This window comes from Ranitomeya variabilis, chromosome 2, assembly GCF_051348905.1.
Source record: "Ranitomeya variabilis isolate aRanVar5 chromosome 2, aRanVar5.hap1, whole genome shotgun sequence".
In the NCBI taxonomy this organism is placed as follows: domain Eukaryota; kingdom Metazoa; phylum Chordata; class Amphibia; order Anura; family Dendrobatidae; genus Ranitomeya; species Ranitomeya variabilis.
Window position 1 is genome coordinate 352274209 of NC_135233.1, and position 18282 is coordinate 352292490.

At 44.8% G+C, this 18282-nt stretch overlaps 1 protein-coding gene across 1 annotated transcript in view; it reads left to right on the forward strand.

Moving 5' to 3' along the window:
* Window positions 1-6935: 6935 nt before the first annotated feature.
* The window catches only part of LOC143805867 (cytochrome P450 2F2-like), a 64754-nt gene continuing 53407 nt past the window's right edge, over window positions 6936-18282 (forward strand). Inside the window, exon 1 of the mRNA XM_077285599.1 lies at window positions 6936-7074. The gene's annotated coding sequence lies outside the window, so the exon portion shown is untranslated. The remainder of the gene's footprint in view (window positions 7075-18282) is intronic.

An 18282-nucleotide genomic window follows, 5' to 3' on the forward strand; every position in this document is an offset into this window, starting at 1 on the left:
TTTACTTCTATTTAATGAGGACCTGGTCATTAAGGAAGCAGTGTAAGCCTTCTTATCTGGGAGCCCAGATACCTCATGTAACAGCTTAATTTTCTTTAGTTTACCAGTCACACACAGGTGGCACAAACAACAGTTTCATAGTCTACTATTGATAGAAAAATGTAAGGATTGTAACACAGGTGGTGGACTGTCGCAGTCGCTGCAACATGTGCAGAGTGGAATTCCGCCATGTCAGGACATTGTTAATCAAATGATTAACCAGTAGGCTGAAAATGAGCACACAGCAACTGTGCATTCTGCAGTAGCGAACCAGGCCAGGATAGTGCCAGATAAATTGCTGTACCGCCAGGTTGTGAATGTGAGCCATGCAAAGGACATGTGTGTGGTTGCCACTGTGTAGGGCCGCCACCAGGTTTGTACTGTTATGGCACTCGACCTTCCCTGGCTCCAGATTCAGTGGAGACAGCCATTGCGCTAACTCGGCCTGGATACATGTCCCCAACTCTTAAGCTTGAGCTGAGAGATCTGCAAGGCATATTAATTTAAACACTGCCTGATTGTGGTGAGCCATGACTGCGTAGTACAGAGGTGGGAGAGATTCCATCTGAACTGTTGGAACACGTGTCTGATTAAGGAAGAGGTTAAGGGTGCAGGTGGATGCCCTAGAGGAGGTGGAGGAGACAGAAGCAGCGGAGCAACTGATAGATACAGAAGTTTGTCCTGCAAGCCTTGGGTATTAGAAGATTTGTGGAGCAACCCCATTACCGCCTGCCCCCACAGCCATCAGAGTCACCCAGTGCCCAGTAAGTGAGATGTAACGGCCCTGCCCATGTATGCTTGTTCAGGTGTCAGTGGTGAAATGCACCCTGGTAGACATAGATTTTTTCAGGGAATGGATGATGTTGTCGGTGACATGCTGCTATAGCACAGGTGCAGCTTTCTTAAAGAAGTAATGGCAAATGGGCAACTGGTACTGGGGGACTGCGACGACCATTAACTTTCTGAAACCGTCTGTATCTACCAGGCAGAAATGCAGCATTTCCCTGGCCAACACATTGGAGATGGTGGAGTTCAAGCTTTTAGTTTTGCCATGTGTAGGAAGAAACAGTCATTTATGTGACCACAACTGTGGAACCGAGAGCTGGCAGCTGTGCTGAGAGAGGGCGGAGAACGGATAAGAGGACAAACTGCTGGACTGTGAGTGAGGTGCAGGCGGAGATGTTATGGTGGATTGAGAAAGATGTGTAGTGCTAGGTGACACAAAAGCAGCAGTCATGTCTGCTTCCGTAACAGCTGACCGGCTCTCACTCACTCCTACTGTGGTGGGTAAACAATTGTATTTTCTGTGGCCAGAGACCTGTGTGAGAAGACTTGGAATCGTGACAGAGGAGGAAGAAGCAGAAGATGGGGTTAATAGGATGGCCGGTGGTTGGTGAGGCCCACTAGTCCGCATTTTAGCACAGTGAGATTACCACACTAAGGCATGTTGATCAAACCAGTTCATGCATGTAGTTATCAGATTATTGCAATTTTTGCCTCTACTGAGTTTTCTTTGCATATTTGACAGATAATGTGTGTTGGGTCTTCCTTTGCAGTCTCAAAAAAACACCAGGCTAGGCAACCCTTGCTGCCCTTGCTAACAGCACACTTGCAACCGGTGCTGGCCACAGCCAGAGTTGGGGCTAAGGTTTCAGTGCTTGCCATGGTTGCATCACTTCATGTCTGTGTGGGAATCCGCAACATAACTTCCTCATCTTCCTCCTCCCCCACCTCCCCTGCTAAGCTACTTAGCTATGTACCTCTGGGTTCACACCAATTGGGATCTACAACCTCATTTTCATCCTCTCTTTTCTCACACTCCTCACCCTGAGAGCCACCATCCTCCTCTCCCTGCCCTGACACCACAGTACAGTCCGCGTGCACCTTTGATATCTGAATCTTATCAGGATCACTTCCACCCTTGGTTGTTAACGTCTGGTGACAAGGGTCTCGATTCTGCTCTGACCTTACTTCGTTCAGCCCCGGGGCCAACATGAAAACATTTTGGACATCGATGCAGATGCTTTCCTCCTCTGAATTCTGTGATTCTTCAGAGTAGACCTCTGATGCCCATGGAATACAATGTCAACAGATCTTCAGAATGGCCCATCTGAGGTTGCCCACAGTCAGTTTGGCATTTGGAAATTTTTCACGCAGTGGGAAACAAGGGTGATTGCAGTCCCATCTCTGAGGATTGTATTGTGTGTGATATTAAGGTGGAGGAAGAGGAGAGGCCATTTGATGCAGTGCTTGCCATCCACTGTAGCACATGCTCTTTCTGAGCCTCATCTACAGGGTGTACCGCTACCAAAGAAAAGGAGCTGAGTGGCCCAGCCAGTAACAGATGTTGCTACTTCGATGAGACGGTGTTTGTTCAGTTGAGCTTTCATTCACATTAACACCCAGGGCCGGACTGCGACTAAAATTCAGCCCTGGTATTTGAAGTTATACAGGCCCACTTGTCACATGGTGACTTTATAATATCTTTGTACACTTGTAGGCAGGGCCGGTTTTAGGCAAAGTGGGGCCCTACGCCTATGCAAAGTTTAAAATGGGGCCCAAAATGCTAACATATTGCACATCACACAAAAGCATTTCGGTTGTATTTACAAGCGCTGAGTTCAGGCCGCTAAATGAGTTTGATCGACAATACTGAAGTTGTTCAACACTTGTTTCCCGGCCTCTTTCCACCGTCTGAGAAAGAATGATGGGACAGAACGATCACTAACAGATCACTAACCGATCCCCATACAGTATCATCTTATCAGCAGCAAATCTACAGTTTACAGCGGCGATGTGCTGCTGAGAACAATGATTTTTGTTCCGGCAAAAACAATCTGAATATGCAGCATTTTACTTGTTTAGTAAAATACACCCCATAGTCCTCCATATATTATAATGTGCTCCACAGTCCTCCATATAGTATAATACACTCCCTATAGTCCTCCATATATTCAAATACACTGCTCAGTCCTCCACATAGTATAATACACTCCTCATAGTCCTCCATATAGCATAATACACTCCTCATAGTGCTCCATATAGTATAATGCACCGCCATAGTCATCCATGTAGTACAATTCACTTCCCATAGTATAATGCACCCCATAGTTCTTCATATAGTATAACGTATTCCCCATAGTCCTCGATACAGTATAATGCAGCCCACATATAGTATAATGTAGCCACCACCCTACAGAATATAATGCGGCAACCACAGAGTATAATGCAGCCACCCCACAGAGTATAATGTAACCCCATAGAATATAATACAGCCCACCTCCCCATAATATATAATGTAGCCCCCCATAGAATATAATGCAGCCCCCCATAGTATATAACACAACCTCCCCCATAGTATATAACCCAACCTCCCCCATAGAATATAATATACCCCCACAATAGTATATACCACAGCCACATAGTACATAACATGGCCTCCCCATAGAAGATAATATACTCCCCATAGTATATAGCAAAGCCCGCATAGTAGATAGCACAGCCCACACAGTAGTATATACAGCACAGCCCGCACAGTAGTATATACAGCACAGCCCACACAGTAGTATACACAGCACAGCCCGCACAGTGGTGTATACAGCACAGCCCGCACAGTAGTATATCCAGCACAGCCCGCACAGTGGTATATCCAGCACAGCCCGCACAGTGGTATATCCAGCACAGTGGTATATCCAGCACAGCCCGCACAGTGGTATATCCAGCAAAGTCCGCACAGTGGTATATCCAGCACAGCCTGCACAGTGGTATATCCAGCACAGCCCGCATAGTGGTATATCCAGCACAGCCCGCACAGTGGTATATCCAGCACAGCCAGCACAGTGGTATATCCAGCACAGCCCACACAGTGGTATATCCAGCACAGCCCGCACAGTGGTATATCCAGCACAGCCCGCACAGTGGTATATACAGCACAGAGGTATATCCAGCACAGCCTGCAGTGGTATATCCAGCACAGCCCGCACAGTGGTATATCCAGCACAGCCCGCACAGTGGTATATACAGCACAGCCCGCACAGTGGTATATCCAGCACAGCCCGCACAGTGGTATATCCAGCACAACCCGCACAGTGGTATATCCAGCACAGCCCGCACAGTGGTATATCCAGCACAGCCCGCACAGTGGTATATACAGCACAGTGGTATATCCAGCACAGCCCGCACAGTGGTATATACAGCACAGTGATATATCCAGCACAGCCCGCACAGTGGTATATCCAGCACAGCCCGCACAGTGGTATATCCAGCACAGCCCGCACAGTGGTATATCCAGCACAGCCCACACAGTGGTATATCCAGCACAGCCCGCACAGTGGTATATCCAGCACAGCCCGCACAGTGGTATATACAGCACAGAGGTATATCCAGCACAGCCCGCAGTGGTATATTCAGCACAGCCCGCACAGTGGTATATCCAGCACAGCCCGCACAGTGGTATATACAGCACAGCCCGCACAGTGGTATATCCAGCACAGCCAGCACAGTGGTATATTCAGCACAGCCTGCACAGTGGTATATCCAGCACAGCCCGCACAGTGGTATATCCAGCACAGCCCGCACAGTGGTATATACAGCACAGAGGTATATCCAGCACAGCCCGCACAGTGGTATATACAGCACAGTGATATATCCAGCACAGCCCGCACAGTGGTATATACAGCACAGCCCGCACAGTGGTATATCCAGCACAGCCCACACAGTGGTATATACAGCACAGCCCGCACAGTGGTATATCCAGCACAGCCCGCACAGTGGTATATCCAGCACAGCCCACACAGTGGTATATACAGCACAGCCCGCACAGTGGTATATCCAGCACAGACTGCACAGTGGTATATCCAGCACAGCCCGCACAGTGGTATATACAGCACAGCCCGCTCAGTGGTATATACAGCACAGCCCGCACAGTGGTATATCCAGCACAGCCCGCACAGTGGTATATACAGCACAGCCCGCTCAGTGGTATATACAGCACAGAGGTATATCCAGCACAGCCCGCACAGTGGTATATCCAGCACAGCCCACACAGTGGTATATACAGCACAGCCCGCACAGTGATATATCCAGCACAGCCCGCACAGTGGTATATCCAGCACAGCCCGCACAGTGGTATATCCAGCACAGCCCACAAAGTGGTATATACAGCACAGCCCGCACAGTAGTATATACAGCACAGCCCACACAGTGGTATATACAGCACAGCCCGCACAGTGGTATATCCAGCACAGCCCGCACAGTGGTATATCCAGCACAGCCCACACAGTGGTATATACAGCACAGCCTGCTCAGTGGTATATTCAGCACAGAGGTATATCCAGCACAGCCCGCACAGTGGTATATACAGCACAGCCCGCACAGTGGTATATACAGCACAGCCCGCACAGTGGTATATACAGCACAGCCCGCATCTCTCCTCCCCCCCCCCCGAGAATGTCCCCACAGTCCAGTAAGAAAAAAAACAAAACACTCTCCTCACCTTTCCTCTTGCTTGCGTTGCTTCCTGCTCCTGTCTCAGTGGCTGCAGTCTGCCTGGGACACAGCAGGTGCGCGATGATATGACGTCATCGCGGACCCGCAGTGTCAGAGGCAGAGCGGGGAATGATGGGAGAGGGAGCATCTGTAGACGCTCGCTCCTCCATCATTGCATTCAACTGTACCGGCGTCTCGCCGGTATAGTTGAATGCGGCGGCAGGGGGGTGAGTCGGCGGCGGCGGGGGGAGGCAGATCGAGTGGCCCACGACTGGCACCGGCCCTTCTGGCATTTGCCAGAAGTGCCCGATGGCCAGTCCGGCCCTGTTAACACCTAACCCACAAACACGTCGAACACCAAGACTATTCCCCCTTCCATCACAACCTCGCCTTTTCCCACTCATGTTGTAAGTAGCCTTCCCCTCTTCTAATCTGCTGTTTCACAACCGTAGGCTCACAGCTATCAGTCACCTGTCACTATATGAACAATCACTATTTATTTTCTTAAATAATCTGCCTGAACAACACTGTTATACCTGAAATTTTTAAGTGGAAATCTGGCCTTCTGATTTGCCACTTACACAAAGATTTAGCACAAACGATTTGGAGTAGGTATTTGGGCCTCATGGCTGCACCACTATATTAGGCCTAACAAATTTTAAGTGGAAATCTGGCCTTCTGATTTGCCAATGAAACACAGTTTTAGCACAAACAATTTGGAGTAGCAAATGGGGCTTCCTGAGACTGCAACACAGCTTTTGCACAATCTACTTTGATGCTGGAAGATCAATTTCACACAGGACAGGATCGTTTCTATTTAACTGACAAGTTCACTTTCAGCACTAGCAGGAGAGACCTCTTTGCACTGTGACACTGAGCAAATGGCACCAGAGAAACAAGATATCTGTTTCTTATATGGCCAAGTACATGTGACTTTAGCAGGCAGACCTTGTGTCAGGACGTCGTGGATGTTTTCTGCACCCTCATTGGTTGCCGGAATTGACACACATAAAGTTAAGGGGGAAAAAAAGAAAGTGTGTGCCACTCCTGTAATCTCTTCAGGCACTCCTCTAACCTCTCCACACCCCCTCCCCTCATCAAACATGTCCCCCCGCTCATCATACGGCAGCCCTATCCTAGCCAAAGTAATGACAAACGCGTTATTGGTAAAATCAATGGTGTTGTTCAAAAGTACAACTTGTCCCATGAAAAACAAACTCTCACATGGCCGCATTGACAGAGAAATAAAAAAGTTTTGGCTCTGGGAAGAAGGGGAGAAAAAAAAAGGAAAAAAGAAAATCTCAAGGTCGTGAAGGTGTTAACATTGGAGTGATTGGCCTGATAATCCCAAAACATCCACCCTCTGAGAGGCGTTTGGAATATGTGAAATGATTAGATTATTCTAAGGAATTTATCTAATTGAAGAGTTTATGCCTCTCTGCACATACATGTGACTGCATGAGCTGAAGTTCATTTCAGGGTGTTTGTTATCTGCTCAGAGAATATTGCTCAAAGCATCAAGTTGGGATTCACATGCTGTGGTCTAAAGTAAGTGACTTGCATTTCTCTGTTGATGATTTGTTACATTTAATAATAGCATTTATTTTGCGGTCATATTTCTCTTGTTTTGTTTAGCATTATTTGTATTGGGTATGTTCACTTAAAATTGTATAGAAAATGGAGTCATGGGCAATTAATAGGACACTCTTTTAGAAATTGTTTACATTTATCTCATCATGGTAAATTCAGTCAATCAATTGCCTCTATAATAGTACTATATAGTGTCCCAAACTATGCACTATCCAACAATACTTCCTCATAGAGGACATTGCCATGAAAAAGATCGCAGCAATCCAACTTCATCCAAGGAGTTCTATTCGCAAGACATTGAACACTTCAACTTCAGTGACCTTTGATAAGTACCATTGAGGTTGAAATGCTTCATGTCTGGTGAATGAAACACCTTGGATAAAGTTGGAGTGCTGCAATTTTCTTTTTCTCTTGGATTTTGGGGTGTTCTTTGATTGGGTTATGTTGCTGCTTCCACCCGGGGAGCGTGCTGCTTTTTTTTCTTACAGCTGCAAAATCAATGCCACACCAATTCAAATAACTATCAAACTAAATGACCATACAATGCCAAATAATACAAAAGCACAATGCCAAATAATACAGGCATAATGGCCAAGCCATGGACTTGCAATGATCTCTCCACCACTGTTTCATGAATGCATGCTCCAAAAAGGCAAATAATAGGGTACAGCATGTTTGCAAAAGCAAAGGCTCATTCAGTCAAGTAGAGAAGTAGAAAAATTAAAAAGTTTTACAATCCAAAATGCCAAAACAATTTTTTAAAATTGTCTGGTCCTTAATCTTCAGCAAATTGTGAAAAGAGAAATATTTCCAGCGTGGGTTTTCATGGAGTTAAAATATAAATTTTATTGGAGATGTACTATTAAAACCAATGTTGGGCTACATGCATCTTGAGAATGGCTTCCCTGGTGGTCCAAACCGACGTGTTTAGATCAATCAGGTCTTATTCATAGTATTGTTATTCATACCATGAATAAGACCTGAATTGTCGAAATGCGTCGGTTTGGACCACCAGGGACCCCATTCTCATGATGCATGTAGCCCAACATTGGTTTTAATAGCACGTCTCCAATAAAATTGATATTTTAACTCCATGAAAATCCACGCTGGAGATCTTTCTCTTTTCACAATTTGCTTTGGACAACGTCTCTGATCAGGGCGGCTCCGTGCGTGGACGAATATTGGATTTCTTCTGAGACTGGAGAGCTGACTTGTTTTTCCCTATTTTTTTCCCCATCCTCCACGTACATTTTAATCTTCAGTTAGTCGTGCCAAAATACTTACGCTATTAGACGCGTAATACCAGTAACTGAAAAAATAAGCAACATATATTAAAAAAGAAATTTTACACTATTTAGGTAAACAATGAGAACATTTTTAGTAATCATCAAAATGTAATCCCTTAGTAACCGAGCCAATTTTGACCTTAATGACCAAGCCAAATTTTACAATTCTGACCTGTGTCACTTTATGTGGTAATAACTCTGTATCGCTTCAATGGATCCCACCGATTCTAAGAATGTTTTTGTGACATATTGTACTTCACGATAGTGGTAAAATTTCTTTATGGCTTTTATTTATTTATGAAAAAAAGTAAATTTGGCAAATTTTTAAAATTTAGCAATTTTCAAACTTTTAATTTTTGTGTCCTTAAGTCATACTTATGCCACAAAAAATAGTTCATAAGTAACATTTCCCACATGTCTACTTTACATCAGAGTCAGCACAATTTTGGAAATGTAATTTTTTTTTGTTAGGAAGTTAGAAGGGTTAAAAATTGAGCAGTGCTTTCTACTTTTTCCATCAAAATTTACAAAACCATTTTTTTAGGGACCACCTCACATTTGAAGTGACTTTGAGGTGCCTATATGGCCAAAAATACCCAACAGTGACACCATTCTAAAATCTGCACACCTCAAGGTGTTCAAAATCACATTCAAGAAGTTTATTAACTCAAGTCGCATTTGGAGGGCGCCTGATATGCCTAAACAGTGCACCCCCATCACAAGTTGCCCCATTTTGGAAACTAGACTCCTCAAGGATTTAATCCAGTGGTATAGTGAACATTTTAAACCCACAGATACAACATAGAATTTGATAGCGTTAGGTTGTCATATTGATACGTTGGCATTAGTGTTGAGTGCAGTTTGCATCAGGTGCTCGGGCATGCATCAAATGTCATTGGTTCTAGAGTCCCTGCCCCGCATGTTTTGTGGATGTTTAGCGGGATCTGCTATATTCCGTGCATACCCGAGCACCCGATGCAAACTCAAGTAGCGAGCACTTGTGCTCAACACTAGCTGTCAAATCATCATCTTTTTTTTTAATTTACTTTTGAAAAAATCCCAATTCTAACTCCAACCCTAAACCCAACTACAAGGAATGGAAAAAATTAAACAAAAGATTATTTTATAATTTTTATCTAACTAAGAGGGTGACAAAGGGGATTTGATTATAGAAAAAATTCCTTATTGTTGCCAGGTACCGGCCGTCAGATCTCGGTGGGCAATTTTTTCCAGCAAGATGATGCGAAGGGCCAGGAACCTAAGCAGGAGGGAGCAGGGGATGATGGAGGTATTGGGGGTGGCTTGGGGGACCATATTTCTCTCTTCTTTGATATGTTTGATCATATTAGAGGAGAGAGAAATGGATTTTAAATCAGTCTTTTTTATGTGAACGCTGTTATTCGGTCAATAACGGCGATGACATGACAGAGGACCATAAAAACTGGCCCTGATCATGTCCTCCGAGGTCTCAGCTACCTCCGGTAGGTGAGACCTTTGAGATGCTATACCCTTATTTCTCAGTGCCATTAAAAAGTGGTGTTGAAGAATAAGTACCTTCAACTGCCCCGCTAAAAGGCATATCGGCAGTCATTAAGGGGTTAAACCTCTACTTGTGTGCTAAGAAAAAACAAGTTATTATTTGCCACAAGAATCACATCTTCTTATGTTGTCCATTGCACATTAACCTCTTGCGATCATCACACTTGGCTTTGGTTTTTCGGTCACTAGTTCTCACAAAAACATCGACCTTTGACAGGACTTGGGCTACTTCAAGAACAAGAAGGCTCAGTGTCTTCATTGATTTCAACAAAGGTACACCGGCGCTGTCCTAAACTCCTGTCCTGTGTGAGCTGCTGGCACCCTGGCCTGGCCTGGTCTTCATTGATTTGTCTTTTTATGTTTTTTATTTTTTTGTTTTTCTGATGGGGCCATGCATACCAGGATAGGGATGAGGAGCCATGCACACCAGTATAGGGATGAGGGGGCCATGCATTCCAGGATAGAGATGACGGGGCCATGCATACCAGGATAGGGATGAGGGGTCCATGCATTCCAGGATAGGGATGACAGGGCCATGCATACCAGAATAGGGATGAGGGGGCCATGCATTCCAGGATAGGGATGACGGGGCCATGCATACCAGAATAGGGATGAGGGGGCCATGCATTCCAGGATAGGGATGACGGGGCCATGCATACCAGGATAGGGGTGAGGGGGCCATGCATTCCAGGATAGGGATGAGGGGGGCATGCATACCAGGATAGGGATGACGGGGCCATGCATTCCAGGATAGGGATGAGGGGGCCATGCACACCAGGATAGGGATGAGGAGGCCATGCATACCAGGATGGGGATGAGGGGCCTTGCATACCAGGATAGGGATGACAGGGCCATGCATACTAGGCTTATACTCGAGTCAATAAGTTTTCCCATTTTTTGTGGTAAAATTAGGTGCCTCAGCTTATATTCGGGGCAGCTTATACTCAAGTATACACAGTATGTTTTGTATTTATCATAAATATTTTCCAGTAATCGTTGTCTCTCTACTAGGATGAGTGGACCCATGGATGTTTGAGTTCTTTGGGCTCAGTCGAACTGCAGTTCAAAGTTTGGTTTGGATACCAGAACTTTACTCCGAACACCATAGAAGTCAATGGTGACCCGAACTTTAGTGCTGTAAAATAGTCATAGTAAAGTGGGGGTAAGAGCAGGACAATTGCCCTGCAAGCACATGGGGATAGAAAAATTACTTAAAATAATAATAATAAAAAAAACTTGAACATGCAGGTGGAGGTCCAAGTGAAGGATGAGGTGGAAGTGGACCTGAAGTGTAGGTGGAGAAGGAGGTAACCAACACTTGCTTTTATATAATTTTTTTGTTTAATTTGGGGAGGCCCTAAAATATTGGAAATGGCAAATAGAACAAACATAGTGCAATGGAGTGTAACAATGGCTGGGTATGGCTGGTCTACAGTGCTGCTCACCATTATTGATACCCCTTCATTTTTTTCACAGACTGTACAATATCTTCAGAAATAGATGGAAATGTACCATCGTTATATCCTCAGGATATTTTAATTAGTGGTCCAAAGTAATACAACAATAAAACAATGTTTTTCAACTTACATGATGCAATTTCAAAGAATAAATAGAATAAACAGCATGTGCAGCAATAAAGGCACCCCTAATTAATATCTGTTGGCATTGATGACAGCCTCCAAACGTTTCTTGTAGCCATCTATAAGCTTCTTCCACTTCTCAGCTGGTATTTTCTCCCACTCTTCGTCTGCAGCTTGTTCAAGCTCTTGAAAGTTTGCAGGATTCTTTTTCACAATAGCAGATTTCAGCTCACACCAAAGAATTTCAATGGGATTGAGGTCAGAACTCATTGCTGGCCATTTTAAAACAGTCTATTTTTTTCTTACTCAACCATTCTTGTGTACGTTTGGATATGTGCTTTGAGTCAATGTCTTGCTGGAGGACCCATGATCTTCGACTCGAACCAGGTTTTCTTACACTGGGTAGGACATTTCGCTCTAAAATCTCTTCATAATTCTTTGATTTCGTGATTCCTGTGATGTAGTCAAGGCCTCCAAGTACCAGACGCAGCAAAGCAACCCCACAGCATTATGTATCCTCCACCATGGTTAACTGTTGCTAGAGTGTTCGTTTCCTTATAAGCTTCATTGTGCCATCTGTAAACACACTGTTGCTTTGCATTCCAAAAAGCTCTATTTTTCTTTCATCTGTCCAAAAATATTTTCCCAGATGGATTGTGGTTTGTCAAGGTACTCTTTTGCAAACATCAGTCATTCCTTTTTATGTAGTTTCTTCAGCAATAGTTTCTTCTTTGGCCTTCTTGAAACCATGATCCGAGACTGTTACAGGTTAGCCTTCTGGTCTTTGGATATTTGACGTGGCATTTTTTCCACTATTCTCACCATCACCAACCTTCCAAAACATCTCTTGTCAATTTTGCTCTTTCCCTCACGTTGAAACTGGGATATCAAGGTCTTTGGAGATGGTAGCCTTGTGTTTGCTAATAGCAGTTTTGATGTCCTCAGACAGCTCCTTTGTCTTAACCATTGTGACAAAGGAACATGGCCTACCATGTGGCTTTTTAAAACACTGAAGTCATCATATATTGGCTAATTCATGTCACATGGGCACAGACAGTTAATCACAGGTTATTCTCATTTCTGATTTACCACAGGGAGTCAAAATGTGTTTCCATACTAATGTAATGTAAAGTAATGTAATGTAAAGTGTGCCAATAGCAGTGTCACAGCAAGCTCTAGGATTTTCTATTTTTGCCTCCCATTGTTTTTTGTTTTAAATTATTGTTTAAAATTTACTCTTTTGTATTTAACACGAGTGCTCGATACAAAAAAAACTGTTTTACTTGATTAATTTTTTCCGGATATATTCCACATTATGCACTTAAACTTCATGGGTGCCAAGAACGATGAGCAAGAATGTACTTCTCTAGTCAGCCAAAGGTACGGATTAGTCTTGTGGGATCCACGCCTAATTCATTTAATGAATGTGAGCTTGCCCTTGTTGGCTGTGGAAAGGTGGATGCGCCTGTCTGTGATCACACCCTCCTGCTGGGCTAAAACTCATTCCAACAGTATACTTGCCCAAGGGCAGGCGAACACCTCCGGTAGATGAGACCCTGGAGATTTTCTGACACTGGCGCACCCTGTACCCTCATTTCTCATTGCCGTTAAACAGTGGTGCTGATGAATAAGTACCTTTAACTGCCTCCCTTAAAAGGCATATCCGCAGTTGTTAAGTGGTTAAACCTCTACTTTTGTACTAAGAAAAAACAAGCAATTATTTGGCACAAGAATCACATCTTCTTATGTTGTCCACTGCACATTAACTTCTTGCAATCATCACACTTGGCTTTGGTTTTTCGGTCACTAGTTCTTACAAAAACATTGACCTTTGACAGGACTTAGGCTACAAGAAGAAGAACAAGAAGGCTCAGTGTCACCTTTGATTTGTCTTTTCGGGAAATGTGCAAGGTGGAAATTTCTGCTCATACTTTTATGAGCTCTTGTGAGTTCATTTGACAAAAAATTTCAGAAATTCTCTTTGGATAATTTTAGTCTCATTATTCATGTTATAAATAACATAAGGATTTATTGCTGATACATTGAAGAGATGAAAAAATGTGACCATTGGCCATCTGCTAGTGCAACATAAGTTTTTCACACAGTTACCAATTGTATCAACGCCGACCTTGGTATTATGGTAAGTCTATTATTTCCGACTTCTTCTTATCAACTTCACATATAACTTTATTATAATGCTGTTAGGTGTCGAGTTCCCGCCTCTGCACAGGGGGAATCTCAAGCCATCTCCCCTGTGGTCTCCCATTCTTCTCCCGCCGCAGTGGAGCCTGCTCAGCGGAGACGTCTGTCCCAGCGTCTGACTCAGGCTGATACTGGGTGACTGGTTACTACTGTTCTTCCAGGCTCTGCCTTTGTAGCCAGCACTGATCAGTAGCGAGTAGATCTTTCTGGGACTAAGTCCTGCTTTTCCCATACTGGGCATGCCCATGGGACGACCTCCCATTGGAGGTCGGGGCTCACATGCGCAGGTCCTGAAGCAGTTCCTGTTGGACCACTAGGAAGGTCCTTGAATGCTAAAACTATAAAAGGTTCGCATGGCAGCATGGCCATGCGCTAGTATCAAACCTATGTTTTTAGCTCAGCGCCAGTGTGGTCATGGTTGTATGTGGTCAGGGTTTGGCTGAAATAAGCCCCTAGAATACCGGCACCTCCGGTGAGGAGTTTTGTGTATGTGGATTCAGGGCTGGCGTATAGTCATTAGAATTCCGGCTCCACCGGAGAGGAGTTGTTTGTGTGCTATTCTGACTGCATGGCCACTGTTGGCTCTATTAGGTAGCTGTGATCCCCTGTGAGGATAACAAGGCATGGCGTTCTCATTTCTTAGTGAATCTGTGAAGTAACACAGTTCACTTATACCGCCATATAGTACCGCCTGTTACTAGCAGCAGGTTTCTCTCCTGCACGGTGGCCCCCGGGTTGCGAACGCACCTACTGTCTCATATATATATATATATTCGGTGCGTTCCGCCAACCCTAACAAATGCATTGTGGATAATAATAGAGCTGTCTTGTTTTTTTGTTTTTTTGTTACTTATGACACAAGAGTAAGATTATGACTGAAGCATATTGCGCACAAGCCTTGTTCACAAAGCATTTGGTGTCCCCAGCAATGCCATGCGAGTGTGCCACATCTTGTGGCATTGGGTTTAAATCAATAATATGGCTTGCATTATTACTATGCTCATTCTGCCTCTCTTGGATACATTTTACTACTAGATTTCGAGTTGTACATTGTGTACGCGACTACCTAGTTGGTATTTGGTAACCCTGGTAACTGTGGACTAAGCTTCCTCAGTCCAGGAGACGCTTGACCATGCGCCTTAGAGCACCAGCAGGGAATCTCATGGCTCGTACCGCGCACGCGCTTACTACACAGCATTTGGTATCCTTGGTAACGTTACGTCACTGTGGTGACGCCCATGGGACGCCGGAGCATGCGCTCTGGACCGAGGAGCTAGCTGTAATGGCCGCGGCCGGAAGCTCCATGCGGGCGATGTACTAGCGACACAGCTGACCGAGGTAACTTGTGATAATACTTTCTAATATTTAAGTAGCAGACCCTGCATTCACACAAAACCCCTGATGAAGCCACCGCCTTGTGGCGACACGCGTTGGGTTGTTGTGTAGCCCGCACTTGGACTCTGCCTAGCGGTATACTGCATTTGAATATTTCAGGCTATCATACTATTGGTAACTATAAGGGTTTTGGCCAATTAGTGGTTATGTTCTCTGTTAATCACTGGGTTAATTTTGTTCCCAGTATCCATGCACCACACTTTGGTGTAGAGTATTTTTAGGTGGCATTTCTATTTATTTATTTGTTTGCCTTATCATGCATCTATATTGTTGCCCTTAATGAGGGGGTCAGACCCTATTTATCCATCTACTTACTGTGTGGGGTGGACACATGATATATATTTTTTGTCTACCTTCAAACATAGCCTCTATGGGCATGTGCACACACCTTTGTGCACGGTCTTATAATTACATATACATGGTTTGTGCAATTTAGTTGTTCATGATATAGGGCTATGCTGTTTATATGGGAATGGTCACATTGAATTAGTTACTGTATATGTGTATGCATTGAGAGTTCTGTGCGGGCTACTTGCCCTATTGTGGGCTTGCATATATGGCAATTTTATGCCTTTTTAAATGTTTTTAAAAGTATATGTGGTTTGCTACGTGTATTGTTGTTTCTGAATAAAGCTGTGTTTTTTGTATTATTCAGTGTGGTGATCCCTGTTTACATAGACCTGGTCTTTTTCTCTTGTTCATATATGACTGAAGAAGGAGGGGCGCCTAAGCTAGAAAGTTACCAAAATGGATGATTACCTACCTTTCATGCTTGTGAAAATATAACAAACAAAATCTCTTGGGGTCCAATGTACCCCACACGACTAATTAAAGGTTAAAGGAAATGAACTCCTGTAATGAAAAATTCCAGATTCCAGTTACAATTGGAGATAAAATTGTGATTTTACTGTTAATCTATTATAAAGATATACCATATATTTTGGATTATAAGACGCACCTTTTTTCCCAAAATTTGTCAGGAAAATGGGGGTGCATCTTATAATCTAAATGTAGCTTAATGGGGGGGTGACAGCGGTGGAGCCGGGTCACAGGAGGCAGGGTCGCTTTTGCAGGAGGCTGGCAGCGGCAGGAGTGGGGCAATGCTGCCAGTCTCAGCGCTGCGGGTTCAGGACTTTCAACAAATATGAGCAGAGTCCTCACACTTCCCATTGACTTCCCAGTGGTGGGCTTCGGGAAAATGGCTGCCGGAGGCAACTTATGCTCAGATTGAGATCTCAGGAGTCGAGAACCCATGAGACGAGATCTCTGGAGCCGATGTCTCAATCTGTGCATGCTGTGGTCAGTTGCATCTTATAATCCGCAAAAGACGGTACACATTTCTTAAATAAAATAAATGAAAGGGGTGTCCTCCATGAAACCTACACGTTTTGAATGGCAAATGTATTTAATCCTGGTGTATCACAATTTTATCTCCAATTGGATCTGCAAGCTGTACTTTTTTATTTTTATCCCTTTAACCAGGCGAGGGCTGGGCCGGGTGGCAGAGGGGCATGTGCTGGCAGCTGCCTCACAGTGGAGAAGACACGCCCCCTGTCCCCTGTGTGCGGCTGGCTGCTGAGGTAGAGGGAACACTGCTGCATGTAACTGCTGGAGATCTGCATGTGGACGGCTCAGAGATCAGTGAGTACAGTAGTACCTTCAGCTCTGTGTGCGGTGAGGAGGTGCTGCTCACCTCCCAATTAGTCCAGGGCCGGTCCCTATAGTGTTGTGAATTTCGTTCTTGGGCTCCCTCCGGTGGTTGAAAATGGCACTTTTGTGAATTCTGCCCTTGGGCTCCCTCCGGTGGTTTTGAGTGGAACTGCTGCTCCTTGGGTTTAGCATTAGCAGCTGCTTCCACTGATCGTCTGTTATGGTTCTCAATGGCAAGAGAACATAGCCCAGCAAACATAAGAACTAGCTCTTGGAAGGATGGAAACTAAACTGACCATGAACTAAACCTGCCGCACAACTAACAGTAGCCGGGTAGCGTTGCCTGCGTTTTATCCCTAGACGCAGGCCCGGAGGACTAACTAATCCTGGCAGAGGAAAATATAGTCCTGGCTCACCTCTAGAGAAATTTCCCCGAAAGGCAGACAGAGGCCCCCACATATATTGGCGGTGATTTTAGATGAAATGACAAACGTAGTATGAAAATAGGTTTAGCAAAATTGAGGTCCGCTTACTAGATAGCAGGAAGACAGAAAGGACACTTTCATGGTCAGCTGAAAACCCTATCAAAACTCCATCCTGAAATTACTTTAAGACTCTAGTATTAACTCATAACATCAGAGTGGCAATTTCAGATCACAAGAGCTTTCCAGACACAGAAACGAAACTACAGCTGTGAACTGGAACAAAATGCAAAAACAAACAAGGACTAAAGTCCAACTTAGCTGGAAGTTGTCTAGCAGCAGGAACATGCACAGAAAGGCTTCTGATTACAATGTTGACCGGCATGGAAGTGACAGAGGAGCAAGGCTAAATAGCGACTCCCACATCCTGATGGGAACAGGTGAACAGAGGGGATGATGCACACCAGTTCAATTCCACCAGTGGCCACCGGGGGAGCCCAAAATCCAATTTCACAACAGTACCCCCCCCTCAAGGAGGGGGCACCGAACCCTCCCCAGAACCACCAGGGCGATCAGGATGAGCCCTATGAAAGGCACGGACCAGATCGGAGGCATGAACATCAGAGGCAGTCACCCAAGAATTATCCTCCTGACCGTATCCCTTCCATTTGACCAGATACTGGAGTTTCCGTCTGGAAACACGGGAGTCCAAGATTTTTTCCACAACGTACTCCAACTCGCCCTCAACCAACACCGGAGCAGGAGGCTCAACGGAAGGCACAACCGGTACCTCATACCTGCGCAATAATGACCGATGAAAAACATTATGAATAGAAAAAGATGCAGGGAGGTCCAAACGGAAGGACACAGGGTTAAGAATCTCCAATATCTTGTACGGGCCGATGAACCGAGGCTTAAACTTGGGAGAAGAAACCCTCATAGGGACAAAACGAGAAGACAACCACACCAAGTCCCCAACACAAAGCCGAGGACCAACCCGACGCCGGCGGTTGGCAAAAAGCTGAGTCTTCTCCTGGGACAACTTCAAATTGTCCACTACCTGCCCCCAAATCTGATGCAACCTCTGCACCA